The following is a 21,292-nucleotide window of genomic DNA, read 5'->3' on the forward strand; positions in this document are numbered from 1 at the left end:
GTGGTAAATGGATTGTTTCATCCATGTATACTGATACCTTCTGCTGGAGAACTTGCACTTCTAAACAACAGAGTTGCTGGCTGAATCACAGATAATCACATACGATAAGAATAGAAGAAAGAGCCTAAAAAAGGAACCTAATGCAGCCATCACATCTAGTAATCGGTAAGCTGCAATATAATAAATACTTGCTTTTGGATTTAATACTGCGTTAATTTCTCTTGTTCAGTCTGTGGGCTGAAATCTAATCATGTATGGCTAGCCTTAGTTATAGATAGAGCCTGGTAAACTGAGTCGGCCCTTGCTTCTTATAGGTCCTGGATACTCCCAGCCTTATATCCTTGCCATAGTTCTTGTCTCTACTCCTGTCCACCTGGGAGTTTTGCTCATGCAGAGAAAAGCAACAAATACCCTTTAATAGTGACCCCACCAGAAGCATATATTCACCCACTCTCCTGTCATTCCACTCATCAAAAACAAAATACAAGTGTGTGGGAGGATGTTACTCCCTATCCATGTGACAATGTTGGTACTTGGAACCTGGCTGCTCAGACACTCGGCACTGTCACTTGGGGGAAAGGCAAGAGTTTCCAGCTCTGTGTAAGCTCCAAGTCTGTGGAGCTTACACGGGACTTTCTCTTTTAACTCCCAACAGCTGAATGGAGGAACAGGGGTGCAAAGGGTAAATGAGAATGTGCTGCTGGTCTGGTGGGGCCACCATTAAAGTTGACCTGTTGCTTTGCGCTGCATGGCAAGGCTCCATCTTCTTTTTAATCAACCATGTCACAGCTAACCTAAATGTGAAAATAATTGTCTATTGCTGCGTTTTCTTAAGTCCCCTTCACCTTCTCCCGGGCCCTGCATTAAATTACTAAATAGAACGCAGTAACTTTATTTTAGTAAAGCAGCATATCTACTAACTGCAAAGTTCAGTAACTGGTGCTCCATCTTTAGAATGAACTTTTAGGCTGGCTGAGCAGTGACGTGGCGGTCCTGGTGTCGCATCATTATTTTCCCCCATATCTATGTCCATCTGGCCCACCCCGTATGCTAGGGGACTTCTTGCTCTGCCTTTGAAAGGGGGGCTAGTGTGCTTTTAGCCATATCATAAGGGGCTTTAGATACAGGTATACTTTGACTATAATTTTAATTGTCTTCATGCCAGAATGTTTTATTTAAAACAAATGCTTTATATACAGAGCTTTTGGTGGTGCCATTCTACACCCTGCAGAGAAAGAGGAAACATCATTACAGTTCTGTAGAGGGTCTCTTGAGCTCTCTAAATGACCTGTATTCCTTTTTCCTCAGCACTGCTACTGTAATTTGTCCAGGAGTATATAGAGGTGGATAGACAGGAAAAATGGAAAGAAGAATACAAATTGTAAATATATTTTGAGGACTGCCCCTGCTTATCTTAAAGTGGCTGTAAACTGCAAAAAAAGAAAAGAAAAATTGGGCCCATGAGGGTATGTCATAATGTGTTAATATGCACTGAATACTAGCATATTATGGCAGACTTACCTTAAAATGAAGCCCTCCAGTAGTGCACTGTCACCACTGACAGGGCTTTCATATTCACCCGGTTTTCGTTCCTGGTCCTTGAGACATTAATCCTGAGCATGTGCACAGGAGTCATGGCCACGGCACAGAGTTTTGAATGGATGGCCCTGCCAATTCAGAGCCGGTGATATCACCAGCTGTTACTAAAGTAAATATCTCCTAAAATGTGCACATTTTGGAGGTATTTACTGTACCTACAAGTAAGTCTTATTTTAGGCTCACCTGCAGGTATAAATTAAAGAACAATATGGTAAACATGGCTCCATTTGTGTGTACACAGTGTAATTCAATGAGTACCGTTCCATGCCTAACACACAAGAGGCCACGGATATTTATTTCTCAGTGTCCCAGTGATGTTCTACAACTTCATCCCAGTATGCACCATGAAAATGGCCTTCGGGTGTGAATGTGCTATCAGAGAAGTTTCCAAGAAGTGTTTCCCGTAGCTCTTAGTGTTACTATGCCCGTGTCACCCGCTTGATGTTCATCTACTTGCTTCATAATCATCCTTTTAAAAAAAATGTATCTTTCTCGAGACACCATGGCAACCGTGATGTCATCGGCAGCCAGTCATCATCGCGCCGTGTGATGTCAGTGCTTATTACTGCTTTGTGTGACCTTGTAAGAATATAACACGGCTAATTGAATCTAAATGTGAGATTGTCGCCATACTGCCACTTTTAGAACCTCAGTGTAAAGCTGGTTATATGTGGGGGGTTGTTAATTGTAGTGAATAACAGACATGATATATGATACTTTTTTTTTTTTTTTGAAGCGTAATTATGGCTAAATGTTTACTGCTGCATGTTAAAGAAGAACACCACCAAACTCTTTTATATTTCAAATGTCTATCATTTAAAAAAAAGGGGGAGTGAGGTGTACTGTGTTCCAGTTAATTGTTCATACAAAGGGTACTAGACATAGGCTCTTGTTGAGAATAAATAATCCCCTCTGAGTGATCAATGTACATTGCAGGTATTTTTACAAACTTTGTAATAGATTCCTATGGTTTCTTGCTCTGTGGTGTGCTCTGTTCTTTTTTTTTTTTACCACTTTCTTTGAATACTAATTCTGAACGGGAGGCTCTGGTCCATTTATATCAGCTGGTCAACTCTCAATGTTCTTATGAGAAAAACTGCAGTGTCTGCACCCATTCAGGGGTATTTAACCTTTGGGGAATTTTCCATTAAATCTGAAATTCCTGTTGCAAAGGTTGTGTATAATGTGACTTGCATCTTAGTGGAGACTTCTGGGAAAATTAGTGAGCCAGTCAAACAAGCAGGAAATGACATTTCTGGGGAGGTTCTGTAAACCGTTGGTGTAGCAAAGACCTCTAAGTTGCCATCTTGCATTAAATTTTATGGAAAATTACAACCACAGATTGAAAAGGAAAGACAATTTTAATATGGCTTGTGTAGCAATTGTAAATGCTATCTTGTCTTTATTTTCTCCAGCATGCATTTTTTTCCACAATAGTGGAGTTACCCTTTAAATCAAATCTAAAGGCAAAAAAATTAATTCAGGTTTGCAGCTTTCCAGGACTGCCAGTTCCAAAATAGTGGTGCCAACTCTGGGAAACGTACAGCTTAGTACACATTATTAGAGAATCGGAAGACAATATCTATATAGTTGGAACGATCATTCGATTTTCGACTGTTCAGCCGAAAGTTTCTGAAGGGATGTGTTGGAAAATTTTTCACATTCGTTACCAAAATGAACAATTTTTGTTTAATTAGTTCAGTATTCGTCCTTAAAAAAATTAATAAGTAAGAACGTGCATGATCGGAAACAAAGAACAAATCGGAAGAAGATGGCAACAAAAATAATAATCGTATACAAGATAATTAAATGTTTTTTTTAAGGAGACATAAACTTCTTTTGTAGTGATAAGCGAATAGCAGTATACAGGTCACCAGTATACAGATTAGCTCTTGGACTACAATTAAAGGGTTATGATTAATGGTTGTTTAAATTATTGTTAGTAGTAGTATTTTTATTTTACTTATTATTATTATTATTATTATTGCCACTATGATTAGAAAGGTCACACACACATTACATCACCTCCTTTTTCTGCACTGGAATGTAGTTGCATATGTGCAAAGTTTTCATGTGTCCAATTATTTTCATTCCATTAATGACATTCTTGTTTTCAATGTGGTACGAACATTCTGGAAAAAAAAATTATTGTTCGATTTTCTAAAAATGTGTACTAGACATGGTAGCTTATTATTTTTGGAAATGAGAGCAGCTTAAAGTATATGGAGACCCTACCAATTAACTTCTCTTATGTGGTCTTTATTTGGTCTGTTAAATATACCATTGAAAGTGTTTTATTTTTTTTTATATTTGTTTGCTATGTGAAAAAAAGCCCCCTTTGTACATGTCAGAAATTCAGTGCTGTCCTGTGCATGCTTCCTGTGTTATCTCAAGGAGTCTAATTAACCCTCCTAGGTTTAGGGCTTTTTTACACCAGACAGCCACTGTGTGCACTGGGGGGAGCAGTGCCTATGCACCACCCTGTTTTTCTTTCTTTCTCGGTATTGAAACGTCAAAGTAAAATTTTATAAAGCTCTATTCACACAGCAAACTACTGCATCTCAACTTCCTGCACTGGAAAAAAATACTAAATGCAATGCAGTGGTATAAATTGACACCATCAGAAACAAGGTCTTTTGCCTTGTCTTGCACAGGGCACAGGGCAAGACTTCCCTAAACAACCCCCCCATCCCCCCCAACCAGTTATTTGAAGATCCATGTTATGCAATACCATCCAATTATACAAAAAAAATATATAATATATACATACACACACACAAATGTGTTGCCTTGCATTTCTATTTTAAACTGAATGGGTTGGTTTACAAGGTGAGGGTTCGCATACATTTTAATCTTGGGGCTACAGAATGGTTTGTCTCTATGTTGTAGAGAATAAGATGGGGTAGAGTTTGAGAAGTTTAGCAAACTCGAGAAGAGGAGGCTTAAGGCTGCTCTGTGCAAAACCATTGCAAAGAGCAGGTAAGTATAACATGTTTGGTAAAAAAAAATGGGCCTTTAATGTTGCTTTGAAGTGATTGTAAAGGATTTTTTTTTTATTTTTAAAAAATAACAAACATATTATACTTACCTGCTCTGTGCAATGGTTTTGTACAAATCAGCCCCAATCCTCTTCTTCCCAGGTCCCCCTCCAGAGCTCCTCGCACCCTCCTTCTGGGTATCCCCCCTAGCAAGCTACATGCTATAGGGGCACTCATATGTGCCCGCTCCTGAGCCCCGCTCAGCGTGTCCATAGACAGCAGCAGCCAATGAGGAGAGAGAAATTAGGGAGCCTCTGCTCTCGTGCACATTGCTGGATCAAGTTCGGGCTCAGGTGAGTATAAGGGGGGCTGGAGGGGAGCTGCATGCAGAAGGTTTTTAATACATAGAATGCAGGTAAAACAAACGTCTGCCTTTAGCACCACTTTAAGACTGCTAGCTGAATGAAAAAAAAACTGACAGTATGTGGCCAGCCTAAAATTCTGTCCCATTATACAAGAAGGCATGCAATAAGTAGAGTTAATAAGCAGTTGGGAAAGCTTGGGCTACTTGTTGCAGGCAGTTTTGTTTTTCTGTTTATCCTTCCTTTTTTTCTTGTACTGGCCATTGCTGATAATCAGTTGTGCTCTCTGTGTTTGTGGGTGTGTCCACTGAGTGTTTATCAGTAAAGTTGGGAAGCAAAATAATTTACACGAGTCATCCATGTTACCCTTCAACAGTTCTAGAAGATTTTTCCCCTCAGTTCAGTTTCAACTAAGTACACCAACTGCATAGAGTTTGTATGAGCTTCCTCCATGTGCTTTTTTTTATATTCAGAACATAGCAGGTGAACTGATTCCCTAGACTGGCCCTACAGTGCATGGGTGTGTTTGACTGGGTTATTTGATTATAAGATCTAAGGGCCAGGAATGATGTTCTGTGTTCTCCGCAGAGCATCACTTTCATGCAAGTCAAACAAATATGTAATTGTTCTCAGATCACTTTAGAAGTTTTTTTTTTTAAAAAGCAGATAATGATCACGTAGGCCAATCTTGTCACACAGGTCATACCTGTGAATGTTGGCTCTACTGCCACTTCGCATAGGAATTCAGTATAACGTTTTGTGATTATATCATATTACAAGACCTCATCCCTCCTACCCACATTGCAGATTTCTCAGTGCTTCAAAGTACAACTCAAAACTCCTGTAAGAAAGTCTGATCAAAACCCAAATCCAGTTACAATGTGATTCACCCTCATCAATTACCTTTACCTTCGCTGACCGAGCCAAATCCTCCTTCAATTTTGTTTCACACACTACCCCTCCCAGACACTGCAGCTCACAGTGGGACAGTTGTAGCAATAGAGGCAGTGCTGCCAATCCTGGAAGCAGTGGGCAGAACTAGGTGTGGCCAGATGCTGATTGACAAGCTACAGGCCTGTAAATCATCAGTGACAATGCTGATAGCCATGCCCTCTGCAACATATTCTAATCTTACTTTAGTTCAAGCAGGCACTGCCTATGTGAGAGTGGCAATTCTGCTCTGAATTCAGTGCAGCATCCTTGCCACGCCATCACAGAAAGTTAAAAAAAAAAAAAAAAAGTTTTAAAGCAAGGCAAAGCACCAAATTTACTTTCCTGTGACCCCCACCAGTAGCATATGTACGTTCTTTCCCTTTACTCTTCTAATACTCTGGCTGCTGGGAACAAAAAAATGCTACCAATTCTGAGTATGGGGAAATAGATGACTTAAAGCAGTTCTTCGGTCTATGCTGCAAAAATCAAAAGTCAGCAGCTGCAAAAACTTTTTATTTCCCAAAATGTGGGAACATATTTAGGTGCTTGCAGCAGCTTATCGTTCATTTGTGGCAGCACATGAGTATTGTTCCCTTTAAAAACTGTATTTGCTGATTTTAATAAACAGGCACTCACCTGTCCAAGGAATCCAGCACTGTCCTCACCTGGTCCGGTTTCTTCACCGGCCTTCAGTCCCCGGCATCTTAACTGTGAGCAGCCAGTTGTGACTCTTTGCGTCTTCACAACTGGCGGCTGCCCACTGCGCACGCGTAAGCTGCGCTTAGTGAGTGGTCCCACAACTTGTGATGTGCTCCAGAAGGACGCAGGTGGGGGAGAACTTCCACTTGGATCGCTTAGGTGATCTGAGCGAAAGTAGGAGCAGGTACCTGTCAAAACAAGGTACCTGCTCCCCCCCCCTCCCCTCCAAAAAAATGAGTGCCAAAAGTTAAAGCAGAGGGGAGAAGGAACTTCCCATTTTGAGTGAAGTTCTACTTTAATTCCCTAAATCCCATGTGACCGCACCAGTAGTTGGCTGCTCAGTCACATAGCAGTGGTCTGAGAGTCCTCTAATTTGTGTAAGCTCCACATTAGTGATGATTTCTGGTGTGTTTGGATGCAAGTCCAAACCTGCCTGAGCTATTCTTCTGGGAGGCTGTCAAAGCCAACATCCAATCATAGGCAGTGGAGGCATTCCCTGCCCTGCAGCCACATGTATACAGGGGGAGTGCAAATGTACTGCTGCTTGGCAGGGAAGGCCTATGATTGGCTTAGACAGTTTCCCAGCAGGATAGCTCAGTCTGAACCCACCTGAGCTCATCCTTACTCCACATTGTGACTTTTGTTAAAGAATTGATTTGAGTTGACCAAGCATTTGAATGGAGTCCAGTTGTTATCTGTTATGTGCATGTTAAGAGTTGGAAACCCTTCCAAATAACTGCCTAGATGGGCCCAAATTCAAATAATGAACCTCTGTTCCCTGTGGAACTGCCCTTTAACAAATGTCCCTTTCTTTAACCGACTTTTGTCATGTAGACATGTACCAAAGTAGTTAAGGTGAAAGCCTTGCCATAAGAGCAGCTCAGAGAAATTTTTGATGACTGCGCCATAATAAACCATTGATGTCAAGCGGCGTTTTTATGATAAAATTAGCACTTTTAGGAAAATGAATCTATAAGTCTTGGCCATTCGCGTTGAAGTTGTTAAATACCCGAGCAAGAGAAATATTGTTTTGGAAAAAAAAATTGAGAGGTCCGAGAAGAAATATATCGATTAAAACATTTTGAGTTAATTAAAAAAGAAGGGGGGAAAAAGGTTTGCATAAATGAATGTGGTCATTTGAAATGACTTTATGGGAAGACCTGTTAAGGGTTTTGTCACAGGGTAAACCACATTTAAAATGCCATCTGTCAAGGACAGATTTTATACACTATGTCTTCAGAGTTACTGACTGAGATGGGTGTTTATCTGGGATGTTACTTATTTTTTCATTTACTGCTTTTTTTTAAAAGCAAGTACAGTTTATAATTGATGCTAATACAATTTATATGGCAGTAAATATCAAAGAAAAATGAGGAAAGCTTTATAGTTGAAGACTAACACAATCTAAAAGTCATATCTTGGTTAAAGCGGAACTCTGGCCTGCTGAGACAGCACAGAGAGTCAGCTATGTGTAGCTGGGAATCCTGGCCTTCTGTATTACAGGTGCTACAGTAGGTGTTCACAGAACACCAGGTTACTTGAAACTAGAGGATTTTATAGAGTTGGGTTTTCTGCAGTGCTAACATAAAAAATGAACGCCTCAGATAAGAACGTTTAATTTTCAGAGTTATGAAGTATATGCAAACCCTAATGGGATGACATTCTCTGTCAGCCACTTCCTGTCTATATGCACTTGCTCTCATCATTGCTCTCTACTGGCTTCCTAATAGTGACAATGGTGGACCATGTCTACACAGTGTTAGTGCAGCAGCTATCAGGGGCACATGTGACAGGGTGACAATGTGGGAGCATCAGTTGCAGACACAAATGGGTTGATTTACTAAAACTGGAGAGTGCAAAATCCAGTGCAACTGCTTATGGTAGCCAATCAGCTTCTAACTTCAGCTTGTTCAATTAAGCTTTGACAAAAAAACCTGGAAGCTGATTGGTTTTTATGCAGAGCTGCACCAGATTTTGCAGTCTCCAGTTTTAGTAAATCAAATTATCTAATCAAGCATTTATTTCAGGATTGCCATTATTTATTTAAAACATTTTAAAAACAATTTTAAAAATTAAATTACTACATTAAAGTGTTACTAAACCCAGGACCCTGCATTCACTATATCTGTTCTCCCACAGTACACACTACATGGAAATCCAATTATTTTAGTAAATATAAACTGCTAAATACCTTTTCTCATCAGCAGTTGGAGCAGTCTTGTGACTTATATCAGTGTCCAGAAGAGCACATGTTAAAGCATGTAGGAGAAGTTTTCTTTCTGCTCTAGGAAGATGTAGAACCCCTGACCTCTGTCTGGGCAGTGCTGATTGGCCCTGTGCTGATCACATGCACCTTCCCAAGAAAAAAAAAACCTCTCTAGCAATACACACTAAACTGAGACACTGGAAGAAGGGGAGGATCAGAGAAGTCAGGATCAAACAGCATTTTTAAATAATGCAGAAGATTAACTCTTTAGGTTCCACAGTGAGTATAACAGGCATACTTTACTGCATATACAGACTGATTGTACTGTTGTGGGTTTAGTAACACTTTAACTTGTTACAGTAAACCTGACACAACAGGGTCACTTATTAAAAAAAAAAGACAGCCCTACAAGAAGAGCATCTATACTTACCATTCTAGTGGCATTAAAGCAGAAACACGGCCACTGTAATGCTGCCCAGGCACTGTAGGAATTTCACCCTTCAGGCTGGGTCGTGTACCTGATCCTCCTGCTTCATTCATTGGTTCCTTTTACTGACTTGTGTGGCCTATAGTTACATAAAGGCCAGCAGGAGGCACCGTGCAAGAAGGGGGACGACGACAGGTTTTCACACACCTGGAAGAGTTGAATACCTGCAGCAGCCAAAGACAAGAGAAACATGTGCTGGAGATAGGCTGCCAGTAAAGAATAGCTTTTTTTTTTTTTTTTTTTTTTTTTTTAGCTTTATATAATATTTTTTCTGTGAACTACTTTACAATATACTTTGGCTGTAGTAGTCAGTACTTCTGCCTTTCCTCACTGAGGTTGGAAATTTAAGTCCTGGTCAAAGCACTGCATGGAATTTAAATAAATACATATGCATGGAGTTTGCATGGTCTCTTTTGCTTGCGTAAGTTTCATCCATGTATTCCAGTTTTCTCTCACACTTCAAGACATGCTGGTAGGTTAATTGGCTCATGACCAAATTAGTCTTTAGTATGTGTATGTATGCATGAATGTGAGATGGGGAACCTGTAGTACCTGTAATAAATACATAATTTACAGTATTCCTCTTACAATAATACAGGGTAGTAGGAGATGCCTTGCTTCTTTCTCTTTGAGTTTGCAAATAATCACATCGTTGCACAAAGTAGTTTTCAAATCTGCGCGGCATTTGAGCTGTGTCTTTCATGCGCTGAATTGCTTCTCGGTTCCGTTTTGGACTGGGTAAAGCATCTGCCCAGATCAGCAATAACAATGGAAATAGCCGCGATCACGAACTGAACTCCTCTAAGCTTTTAATTCCATAGAATTTATTGCTGGCTGTATTTCCATGAATTTATAACGCTTTGATTCTTAAGAGCCCCATTTAATCAGTTTTGCCTGGCACGGAACATAATAAACAACTTTTCGGCGTTAAAGTGCCACATGAGAGAGGTTGCTAACAAGGAAGTTAAGTGTTTCTGCCACTAGCAGTTTTTCACTGTATTTTTCATGAGCTGTTACTAGCAGTAATGTACTTTGCAGGCTTCCGAGCTCCGCTTAAACATTGTGATAAGCTGCACAGCCCCCGGGCTCTTTTATAGGTATCACCGAAAGCGGCTCCTCGGTGCAGGCTGACTGATCATTGACATAGTGTTTGCTGCTACAGCGTTCCAATAAAACTTACCATTGTTAGATGTTAAAATCTCTTTTTACAGAGAATTTCCACCTTTTTTTTTTTGAGAAATGTCATTCTATAATAAAGGGCAGTGAAACGATAAATGCTGCAAATAGTATTTGTTACCTTGTTTGTTCTGTTGCTTCTGTACAGGCTCTTTTAAGGATTTATTGTGTTCAGATGAAAGCAGTCAACAGTTTTTTCAGGGCCTTGAACATGATTCTAGAATGCTTTCATACATCTGCAGCTCTGAAAAGTGAAATTTAAACATTAACAACTCGACAGAATGGATTTTTCTGGAGGCCATAGAAGCATAATGGAGCACAATAGTTACATAGTTATTTAGACTGTATAAAGACACATGTCCAGTTAAAAAAGCTGAAATAGAAAAAAAAATGTAAACCTGCATATACTGAACCCTAAACCCACCGTTGATCCAGAGGAAGGCAAAAAAAACATATAAAGCATGATCCTATTTGTTTGAATAGGGAACAAACTTTTTCCCGGTTCCCCGAAAACTGTCTTTCTCAACCTTTATACCCCAGAGGAGCCCCTAAAATTATTTTTGGGTCTCATGGAACCCTTACTGAAAACAATTAATTGGAGGTCAATGGCAAAAATGCCTCCTACATTTAGTAGGAAGTATGCAGCCTTTAGTGTCGTGGTCAAAAGACACTTGAGGGTTTATTTACTAAAGCTGGAGAGTCCAAAATCAGACTCCCTTCTGCATAGAAACCAATCAGCTTCTAACCTCAGCTTGTTCAATGAAGCTTTGGCAATGAAACCTGGAAGCTGATTGGTTTCTATGCAGAAGGGAGTCTGATTTTGGACTCTCCAGCTTTAGTAAATAAACCCCTTGGTGTTAAACTGCTGGCTTTGCCAAAAAGGTGTTGGTCCTGAAACTATGCAGGCACCATCAAATGATAGCCCAAGGAACCCTCAGGGACCTCTAGAGGAACCCTTGGGTCCCACAGAACCCTGAATAAGAATGGTTAAAGTCCTTAGATCAACAATCTACAGTGTTAGTACTTTGCACAAAATGTAACTGGCTAATAATATTGCTGTTAGAAACATGCTCAAACTTTTTTTGAAACCTTTAAATTGGCTAGAGTTGGCTCCCATGAAAGTTTATCCAACAATTTTACAGCTCTTACTGCAAAGAAGCCTTTCTGAATACAGAAGGCAAACATCTCCAGACACGAAGAGTGACCCCTTGTAATTTTCAATTACATTAAAGGGAACACCTTTTCATCAAGTTTACTGTGTGGACCATGTTTGTCAGGTGTCCAAGTTATCTTTCATTGCACTATTCATCAGTTGGGAAACATAGAAACAAGGGTCAGCCAATGGGCAGCCTCAGGTGACTCAGATTGTCATTTACTGCTGCAAAAAGTACAAAAATGTCCTGGAGACATTTGTACCTCATAAGGCAGCCTTCTCCATGATTCAGTATGCTGCAGAACAAAGACCACAACATAGCTGAGGTCTACATTCATCCAGTTTGTTCCTATTACATCACAGTTTCCTAATTTTATGAGCTGTAAACTGGGATACATTTTATGTGTTTTTCCTGAACAGTACAAGCGAGTAATCACAGATTCTTCCAGAAGCCTGAGGCGTTGTATTTACTTGGGGGACTCCTTGCAGCAGAGCTTTGGGCTGAGCAGTGCTGCAGTTGTTGAGGGACTACAGTGCCTCCATTTCTACCTACAGTCTGGCAGTACGTATAGGAATCTGTAGTCCTACCAAGGACAACATACCCTAGTGTATAGAAATTACATTTAAAGGATATGTAAACCATAAAGCCTAGTACACACAATCAGAAAATCGGACGAAAACTGTGATTTTGAAGTGATCTTACTATAATCTAATCTTTAGTACACCACTTTCGTCCGAAGTTATTAGAAGGGACAAACATGAGAAAAATGTTCTTACTATGCCAGATCGTAAAATGTTTGTTTAATAAGCACAGTATTTGTCCAAACAAAATCAGAAGAGCAAGACCACGCATGCGCAGAAACTAAAGAATACATTACAGTACAATACAATACATTACACCACTTCCGAAGTTGTATTCTGTCATACAAGAATTTTTGTAACTTTAGTAAACTCTTTATTTTCGATATGAGACTAGCATGCAAAAAAAATGGACGATCATTCGTCTGATATTCTCCTCGTATGTGCCAGGCTTAACAATGAGCTTCTCTTATTTGCTCCCTTTGCTGCAAATAAAAATTGACAGAAATTAACAGAAATTCAAGATACATGTAACTTCCCATGCACTGAACTAAAATCTCAAACAATGGTATCCGCTCTTACCAGTGTTCTTTTGTGAACTACAGAACACCTCTCACTATGTTGTTATAGAAAGGGGACAATACTTAACACAGTAAGTACAGTGAATGGGAGTTGTCACCCTAGGAAAGGAAATGTGTTATCTTTCAGGATCTCCAGGGAAAGAAAGGGAAAAAATTACCAGTGTTGGAGAGCCATACAGGGAGAGCAGTATAAATCTTATGTATCTAGTGCACCAATACACCAGCTGCAGCATGGCAGAAAAAGAGCATAATCTGTTAGATTGTAAGCTCTTATGAGTAGGGCCCACTTAATCCTCTTGTTTTAACTGTATTGTAGCTGTACTGTATCCCTTTATGTTGTAAAGCACTGAGCAAACTGTTGGCACTATATAAGTTTTGTATAATAATCTGTAGAATGATGTATAAGAGGGGAGGCATTATGTTGGATTTATAGGGGGGGCTGAAGGTGTTTATCGTAACATAAGCTGGCCCTGCAACAGCTGGAATTTCACTGGATTTACAGGAATTCGAGCAGTAGGTGGCTCTACTGACACCACCCATCACAACACATTTCAAATAAGAAATCAAAGGAGCCAGCTGGAAAAAAAGATGGCTGAATAGTGACTGCAGCCAATCAGCAGCAGTCACTTTTCAAGTATCCTGACAGCCATGGGGGCCAGCTGTAAAAATAAAATAACCAGCATCAGCAGGGATTTCATTCATACATGCCATTTAGCTAGGGTAGGAGAATATATAGATTTCTCTTGTGCAGCCCAGCAGGTGGGAGAGGGCCTGTGGCAGTCTGCAGAACTATGAACGTCCATAAGATTTGTTGCTCTCCTTATGCAGTGCTGCTATATAGCGCTGTGGTGGCTGGTGCTTTAGTATATGAGAGAACAAATCATTTGTCTATTAGTGTTCCAATAAGCTGTCTTTTGAACTTTTCTAGCACCCTGTCATCACTCACTGACCTCCTTGTGACCACTTCTATTGAATGGTAGAGAGTGAGGTGAAATAGAATGAGGTTCTCCGCCCTCTGTTTCATTACCCTAATATGATACCTAATAAAAAAGCAGTCCTTTGTAGTGCAGTGATATCAAAGAGATTCTACTCCTCAAACCATTTCACCCTTTTTTTTTTGTCAATGACACAAAATCAGCATTGAATCCCACTCACTCTCTGACCAGAGGTCAGAATTATCTAGTAATTAGTAGATTCCTTTACTAGTTCACTGCAGTGGACAGATTGTAACTTCCTTGCAAAGCAAATGTCCGATATGTTGACTCTTCTTTTCCAAAAAGATGAATAAAGATTTGCTCAGTATCAAATTAACCAATTTTATATGTGTTGGATTGCCTTTTAAGGTACTTATACAATTTTGTGTGTTCACCTTCCACTTTATTTATTTTATTACCTTTTTATTTATTTTTGATTTTATCAGACCCTTGGTTCATACCTATTTCCTGTTGCATGCACTAATACATTCTTAGTATAAGGCAGAACATGTGACAGAACATTGATTTTATGACCAACTTACTCCTGTTCTACATCACTGTAACTTGTTTTCCTTCCCGGCAATGACCAGAACATTGCTTCCTCTTTTCTATATAGCGACGTCTCTCATCCTTAAACCGTTCCTGAAAAGAGAAATTTCCTAATTCTCTACAAGTAAAATTACCAGGCCCCTAGAAGCAGAAAATGTCATTTGTTTCTCAAAACCGCATCAGCTTTATATAATTGCCTTTTTACTTTTCCCTGGTGACCCGTGAAATCTTTTGAAATGAATGTAATTTATTTACATGTTGCAGATTGGCGCGGCACCTAATGAATGTGTTTTTTTGGCAGTTATACAGAATAAAGGTTGGTGTCACATTAAAATAAATGATACTGGTCTGTTGTTTCTGTCTTTCTTTGCAAATGAATTTGCATTTTATGTATATTTAATACGCGTATGCCTACAAGGTTTTAGTTCCGCTAACGCTACACACCGACTTTTGTACAAATGTTTCCTCTCTCATTGCTATTATTTTATTTATTTGCAGCTTATCATTTTCTTGCTCGTTACAAACTCTAGGGCTGCTTTGCCGGATTGATGTGTGTAAATTTGGAAGAGTGGCTCGTGATCACTCGAATTAGCATTCAAATTTTAATCTAGATATGTAAAATTTATGAATCCTGTTTAAATATTAACATTCTTATCCAGAGGGCTACATTGTGAGTGTGGGCAATAGGTACCTTTTATAAGTCATAAATCTAGATATATTCATTCTTCTTCTTTTTATTTTTTTTAATTATGCCAAGTTACACACAAGAAAGATGGCCTTCTATTTTAAGCGTGAACAAAATGAGGTTGTTTCATTTGCAGTGTAAAGCTTCTCACAGACACGATCACAGTTGCATGTTATGGCCATATTTGGCTGTTGGTCATCCATGCCCCAAGCAGGCTTCACCTAGAGGAATCAAGTGATTGGGTGCATTAAATAGCCAGTCCAATGGCCGTTCCCCTCTGAGATAAATGGAGTTGGCAGGGACTGCATTTAGTGCTCATCTCCTTCCCCTCCGCTCTGCTTTTACTTAAACAGGATCATTCGGTCCAGCACAGTGTTCCTGTATATGGACCTTTTAACCTACTTAAGTACCTAGGGAGTGGTTGGATGTTGCCTACATATCTGACCACCCTTAGATATCTATGGACACCTGATTAGAATGGAGAGTAATGGTTATGGACAAAAGCAAATCTCCACCTCCCAACCATGCCAAGTTTGGGATCCTTGTGTGGAGACCCTGTCTTAAATTTTGTACTATTGTGTTGTAGTCAGCCTGATCATGGATTGTTATAGATCTGTTTTCACTAGGTTGCTCCTCAGTTTAGTTTTATTTGTTTCTACCTGCTGTTGGTGAGTGCCCCTGGCAATATTGTGAGAAGATGCAATAATTCTGAATATGACTATTTGTCTCCGTTTCCAACCAATAGGAGGTTTATTGCCAGTGGTGTACTGAGGAGGATATATTGGGGGGACTTTGCAAGAGTTCTCTAGCCTCGTGGACTGGTGTCAGTCTGGATATTATAACATGATTGATTGCTGTGGTCAGTACAGTTTTCAGAACACGCTGTGGAATTAGGTCTGCTCCTGGAGAGGATTCTGATGTGCTCCATGTGTGGAGACTCCAGATGCATAAAAGTTATAACAGCCTTGCAGGTTAGGAGTGCTGCTATCATCTAAAATCCAGACCGGGTGCTAGAAAAGGGATGTCTGTTGAGTTGGGCAATGAAAGTTTAGGCTTAGTCTAAAAGTGTGACATCACTAATAATCTTTAGAAGTATTGACACTTTTTTGTGTTCTTTGGAATTACTTTTTTCCATCAGTTTTTGTATTTAAATCTTCTGAAAAGATGCAGTGTTCATGATGAGTCGGATGAAAAATATCCTGTCAGGCAGAATTGAAAGATCTATCATTAATACAACAGCCTAAAAAGTAAATAGCAAATTACACTGTAGAGCTATTGTTACATATTCAGCAAAATAAATTATATATTTAAATATCAGCCATAAAATTCTTAGTTTAGTGAGAGCTACTGCACTAAACAACATGTGACCTTTCAGGGCAAACCAGGCTTTAGTGGTTCATGGTGGGAAGCACTAGTCTTACTGTTTTCCAAGATTTCAGTTTTAATAGCTCACTGCAGGTAAGAACAAGCTCAGTGAAGAAAAGGTTATGAATGCTAGGGACACACGGAATAGAATTGAATTGTGTGCAATGGCTAGTGTCTGTTTGGAAGACATCGAAAGGGACCATTGTTGGAAAAAGGAAAATCATTTTTATTGTTGGATATTACAGAGGAGTCTTTTTCCTCTGGTGTTCTCTTTTAAATCTTATTCTGTTAGTTATGCTGAGCAGAATTTTAGAGCACTTAAAATCTTTTGAAGTTAAGACATTGTTTCCAAGCTAGGCACACCAGTCGTTTTTGTACAATTGTTAGAACTTTCTAAAGGGCACTGGGGAACTGATACCTAAGGATGTACAAAGCACCAGAGTAATACATTGTTATCATTTTCCCATTCCATTGTCCTCCTGTGGAACTCTGCTTGTTCAACTATTTCTATTGTAACTGTAAAATTGTGAGAACAATCACAAGCTTACTGGACGTGTCCTGATTTATTGGCCATTCATATCTTTCTTAATATTTTCTGATTCCTAATAGCCATGTCAGTGGAATAGATTAATATGAAGGGCCAACCTCAGATTGCACTGCACCTTAAGCAAAATTTAGGTTTGGTGTCCACACTTCTTGAGAAATGTGGATTTTCATCCCCTTTCTTTAAGTAGTTATTGCCGCTGAAACTGATATAGAGATAAGCGGTCTTGTAAGTCCTCCGTGACCTACAGTATCCCTGATATATTCTGTGTGTGTGTTTTTGCAGTTAATTCCATGTATTCTATATTAGAGAAGAACTCTTGCATAATTTTTGAGTGTTTTTTCCCCCAGGAGACAAAGTACATGTAGTACTTTGTACCATGTCCCTAAGTGCTTTGTAGGCCCAGATACACGGTTAGACAGGGTGTCTCTACTCTCTCTGCAGCTGTCCGACAATGTAGCTAGCAAGGAGGTGTTTGTTTGACAATCAACACTTGTCTCAGCTCTAAGCACCTGGCCGAGACCAGCCTTTCTTGTCTTACTCAAGTGCTTGGAGTCAATACAAGGAATGGTTATCAAGTAGCTATCTCCTTGCTAGCTATATTGTTAAATGGCTGCTGGGGGAGGGGCACCCTCTGGCCTTGTAATTAGGCTTACAAAGCATGTAGGAACATGTAGTACTTTATCGCCTAGAGTGGAGGGGGTGAGAACACTGAAAACAAAATCAAAGTGAAAGTTTTTAAAGACCCTCCCCCTTCCTCTACAGTAGCATATACTCACCCTTTTTTCACATTTGTGCTGTTCCACCAGAATTGGGAAATAAAGCCCTGTGTAATCTCCAAGCCAAGTTGTGGTGCTTACATAGGACTATTAATTCTTTTCCTGCTTCTGTGTGACAGTGCTGGGCCAATCACATGGCACCAGCACTGTTAAGTGGAAAATAAGGAGTCACATGCTCGTCCATATTTTGGAGTGCTAGGCATTTCACTTCTCCGCTGCAGAGGACAGGAGTGGCGTGGGAGTTAGGAAAGGTGATTATATGCTGTAGAGGCACATCAATACCTTTTACCTATGCATTTAATGAGCAAAGGAAAGTATCAATTTAAAATGTTTCTATACATCAGTGTCATAATTTTCACTGAATGAAGAGACCACTACTGACCTGCTGAAAATTCTAGTTGCCTAGAAGTCATTTTGAGCTCTGACTTCCGTACTTTCTAAGTCACTGACTGACAGCAAGCATGCTTCAAATGAAGTCGGAGTGAAGTCTGAACTCTTGATCTGTATACTTGTTCTGGGTTAGTAACTTAAAGTGGAATTCTATCCATAATCTAACTCAGGCCTTGAAATTTCTGCTCGCCAATGGCCTACGCATTGTTAATTACCTCTCGCCCTGAATGAGTCATTCATGCAGTGGTGTTACAGGCACAGAAAGATCTCAGCTTTCAGTCATTCAGAATTGTACTTTATACTGATATTTTGTCCAAAATGTCTTGGTATGCTGGCGCCTTAAGAGTTCCCGTCACTGGAGCTAAGGGGCCAAGCCCAATCCCTGAAAAACAACCCCACACCATAATCCCTCCTTCACCAAGCTTTACACTTGGCACAATGCAGTCAGGCAAGTACCGTTCTCCTGGTAACTGCCAAACCCAGACACATCCATCACATTGCCAGACAGAGAAGCATGATTTGTCACTCCAGAGAACACGTCTCTACTGCTCTAGAGTCCAGTGGTGGCGTGCTTTACACCACTGCATCCGATGCTTTGCATTGGACTTGGTGATGTAAGGCTTGGATGCAGCTGCTCGGCCATGGAAACCCATTCCATGAAGCTCGCTATGCACTGTTGTTGTGCTAATCTGAAGGCCACCTGAAGTTTGGAGGTCTTTAGCTATTGACTCTGCAGACAGTTGGTGACTTTTGCACACTGTGCTCTTCATCATGCGCTGAACCCTTTCTGTCATTTTACGTTGCCTTCCACTTCATGGCTGCGTTGCTGTTGTTCCCATTTGCTTCTACTTTGTTATAATACCACTAACAGTTGACCGTAGAATATTTAGTAGCCAGGAAATATCACAGATGGACTTATTGCAAAGGTGGCAACCTATCACGGGACCAAGCTTGAGTTCACTGAGCTCCTGAGAGTGACCCATTCTTTCACAAATGTTTGTAGAAGCAGTCTGCATGCCTAGGGGCCTGATTTTATACACCTGTGGCCATGGAGGTGCTTGGAACACCTGAATCCTATGATTTGGAGGAATGTCCCAATACTTTTGGCAATATGGTGTATATACAGTTTAAAGCTTGTGTTTGAAGTTCATCTTTTGAGTGCGTCTGGGACTGGAATTTTAGAATAAAGAACATGCAGATTCATGAGAGTTTGGACTATACACTTTATATGTACTGTATGTGTGTGTAATATATGTATACAAAATACAACAGCCTGCTCTGGTGACCCTAACAGGAGTTATTGCTGGCATTTTTTTACTTGTGTCAAACTTTGGGTAGGAACGGAGAAAAATGTAACTTAATTTCATCTGTGTTGAATTGAGATGACAGTGTGATATTGTATACTTAATTGATTTTTCTGCTGTCAAAGTCACTAAATAGTGCCATTAGACCCATAAAGATTCAATCGCACTCAGCACCGTGTATTGAACTTGCAGTAAAGTGAAGGCACTGATCCTTGTAACTGCTTCTTTCCTATATTTAGCTTTTGTGTCACAATTTAAGATCCCGCTAATATCTCAGCCAAGTTTCCCGTTCCAGCATGAATGTGTAATGGTGACCACTTGACTCATACCGGACCTCTACAGAGAAGCAATATAGGTGGGGATATGCTAGCTACTTTGTGATCAAGTTTTTTGTTTTTTAATCTAGTGTTCTATGCAAAGCTACGTTTAAAGACAGAGATCACTTTTTAAGCTCTTCTTCTTTTTTTTTTTTTTATTTATTTCTGCAAAATATATTAACCACTTGACCTCTAGAGGGTTTTACCCCCTTCATGACAGCGCCATTTCTTCTATTCAGCACTGTGCTACTTTAACTGGTAACTGCTTGGTCATGCAACACTGTTAGCAAATTAAATTTATATAGTTTTTTTTCACACAAATAGAGCTTTCTTTTGGTGGCATTGGATCACCACTGAGTTTTTTATTTTTTATTATATAAATGAACAAAGACCACAAATTTGGACAAAAAAACCCCCAAAACAGTATTTTCTACTTTATTATAAAACATATCCAATGAAAAAAAATCAAAATTGCTTCATAAATTTAGGATAAATATATATTCTGCTACATGTCTTTGTTAAAAAAAACAATAAGTATATATTAATTGGTTTGTGTGAAAGTTATAGTGTCTACAAAACTATGGTTGTAGAAATATTTATAGTTCTAGCATCTACTAAAAGCTCAGTTATAGTATATTTAATAACCTCACAATCTTTCACTTTGTTGTGTCCTTCTGTCTACTCGGTTTTAAAGCACCTTGTCGTTCACTGATTCAGAACAAAGCAACAGGCTTAGGTTAACCTTCCTGGCGGTATTCCCGAGTGTAGCTCGGGGTAAAGTTTCAGAACCACAAGCGGTAACCCCGAGCTACACTCGGGCTTACCATGTGGCATTGCTCAGGGATTCCCTGCAGCGCTTACCTTGTCCTTCACTCCCGCGATGTGTCCCCTGCAGTGTCCCCGGCCATCTCCTCCGGCCTATTCCAGCTTCCGTGTCCCGGTCCCTGTGACGTTGGGACGTACGGGGGCCGGAACTGGCGGCAAATTTGAAAGTTTTAAAAAATGTAATTTTTTTGTAAACGATTATTACATAGCAAAACATTGCTGTTTCAAAGCATTTGACATACATTTTGTCCCTACTGCTTTGTCCTGCGCCCTGCCTGCATTTTGACTGTTCTTTCTGCCTGGAAACTGGGAAAAGTCCATGGCGTCCAAAAAGCGTCCCTTTAGGTCAAAATTGGTTTTAGACCGGCTACAGAACAGCAATAGTAAATTAGAACCACTTGCAGAATTAAGTGATTTGTGGGGGAAATTCGTCATCAGACATTGAAAATGATTCTGCAACTTTGCTCAGCAATGTGCGAACTTGGCGCTATATTTAAAATTTCAGTGTTTTTGGTTTGATTATATTATTGAATTAAAATTATTATAATTATATTATTATTTTTTATGATTGTTTAAATTATAATTTATGATTTCGTGTTTCAAGTTTTATCATATCCGGAATGTTTACTAGACTCTTGTTCGGACAGATTTCAGTGAGTTATTCCTAAAAATGACAGGCCTACAATAAAAAAAAACTACATATTTCCATGAAAAATAATGGTATCACTTTCAGCACCAAAAATCTGAAATAATCATACCGCCAGGGAGGTTAAATACCTTTTGGTCTGTTAAATATACCATTGGAAA

The 21,292-nt window shown here is 39.6% G+C and overlaps 1 protein-coding gene across 10 annotated transcripts in view; it reads left to right on the top strand.

The window, feature by feature from the left end:
• Positions 1-21,292, top strand: part of FOXP1 (forkhead box P1) — a 1,001,617-nt gene that overhangs the window by 470,721 nt on the left and 509,604 nt on the right. The gene's annotated exons all lie outside the window — the stretch shown is intronic.

This window comes from Staurois parvus, unplaced genomic scaffold (genome assembly GCF_062004578.1).
Source record: "Staurois parvus isolate SC_StPar_1 unplaced genomic scaffold, SC_StPar_1.0 ptg000124l, whole genome shotgun sequence".
In the NCBI taxonomy this organism is placed as follows: domain Eukaryota; kingdom Metazoa; phylum Chordata; class Amphibia; order Anura; family Ranidae; genus Staurois; species Staurois parvus.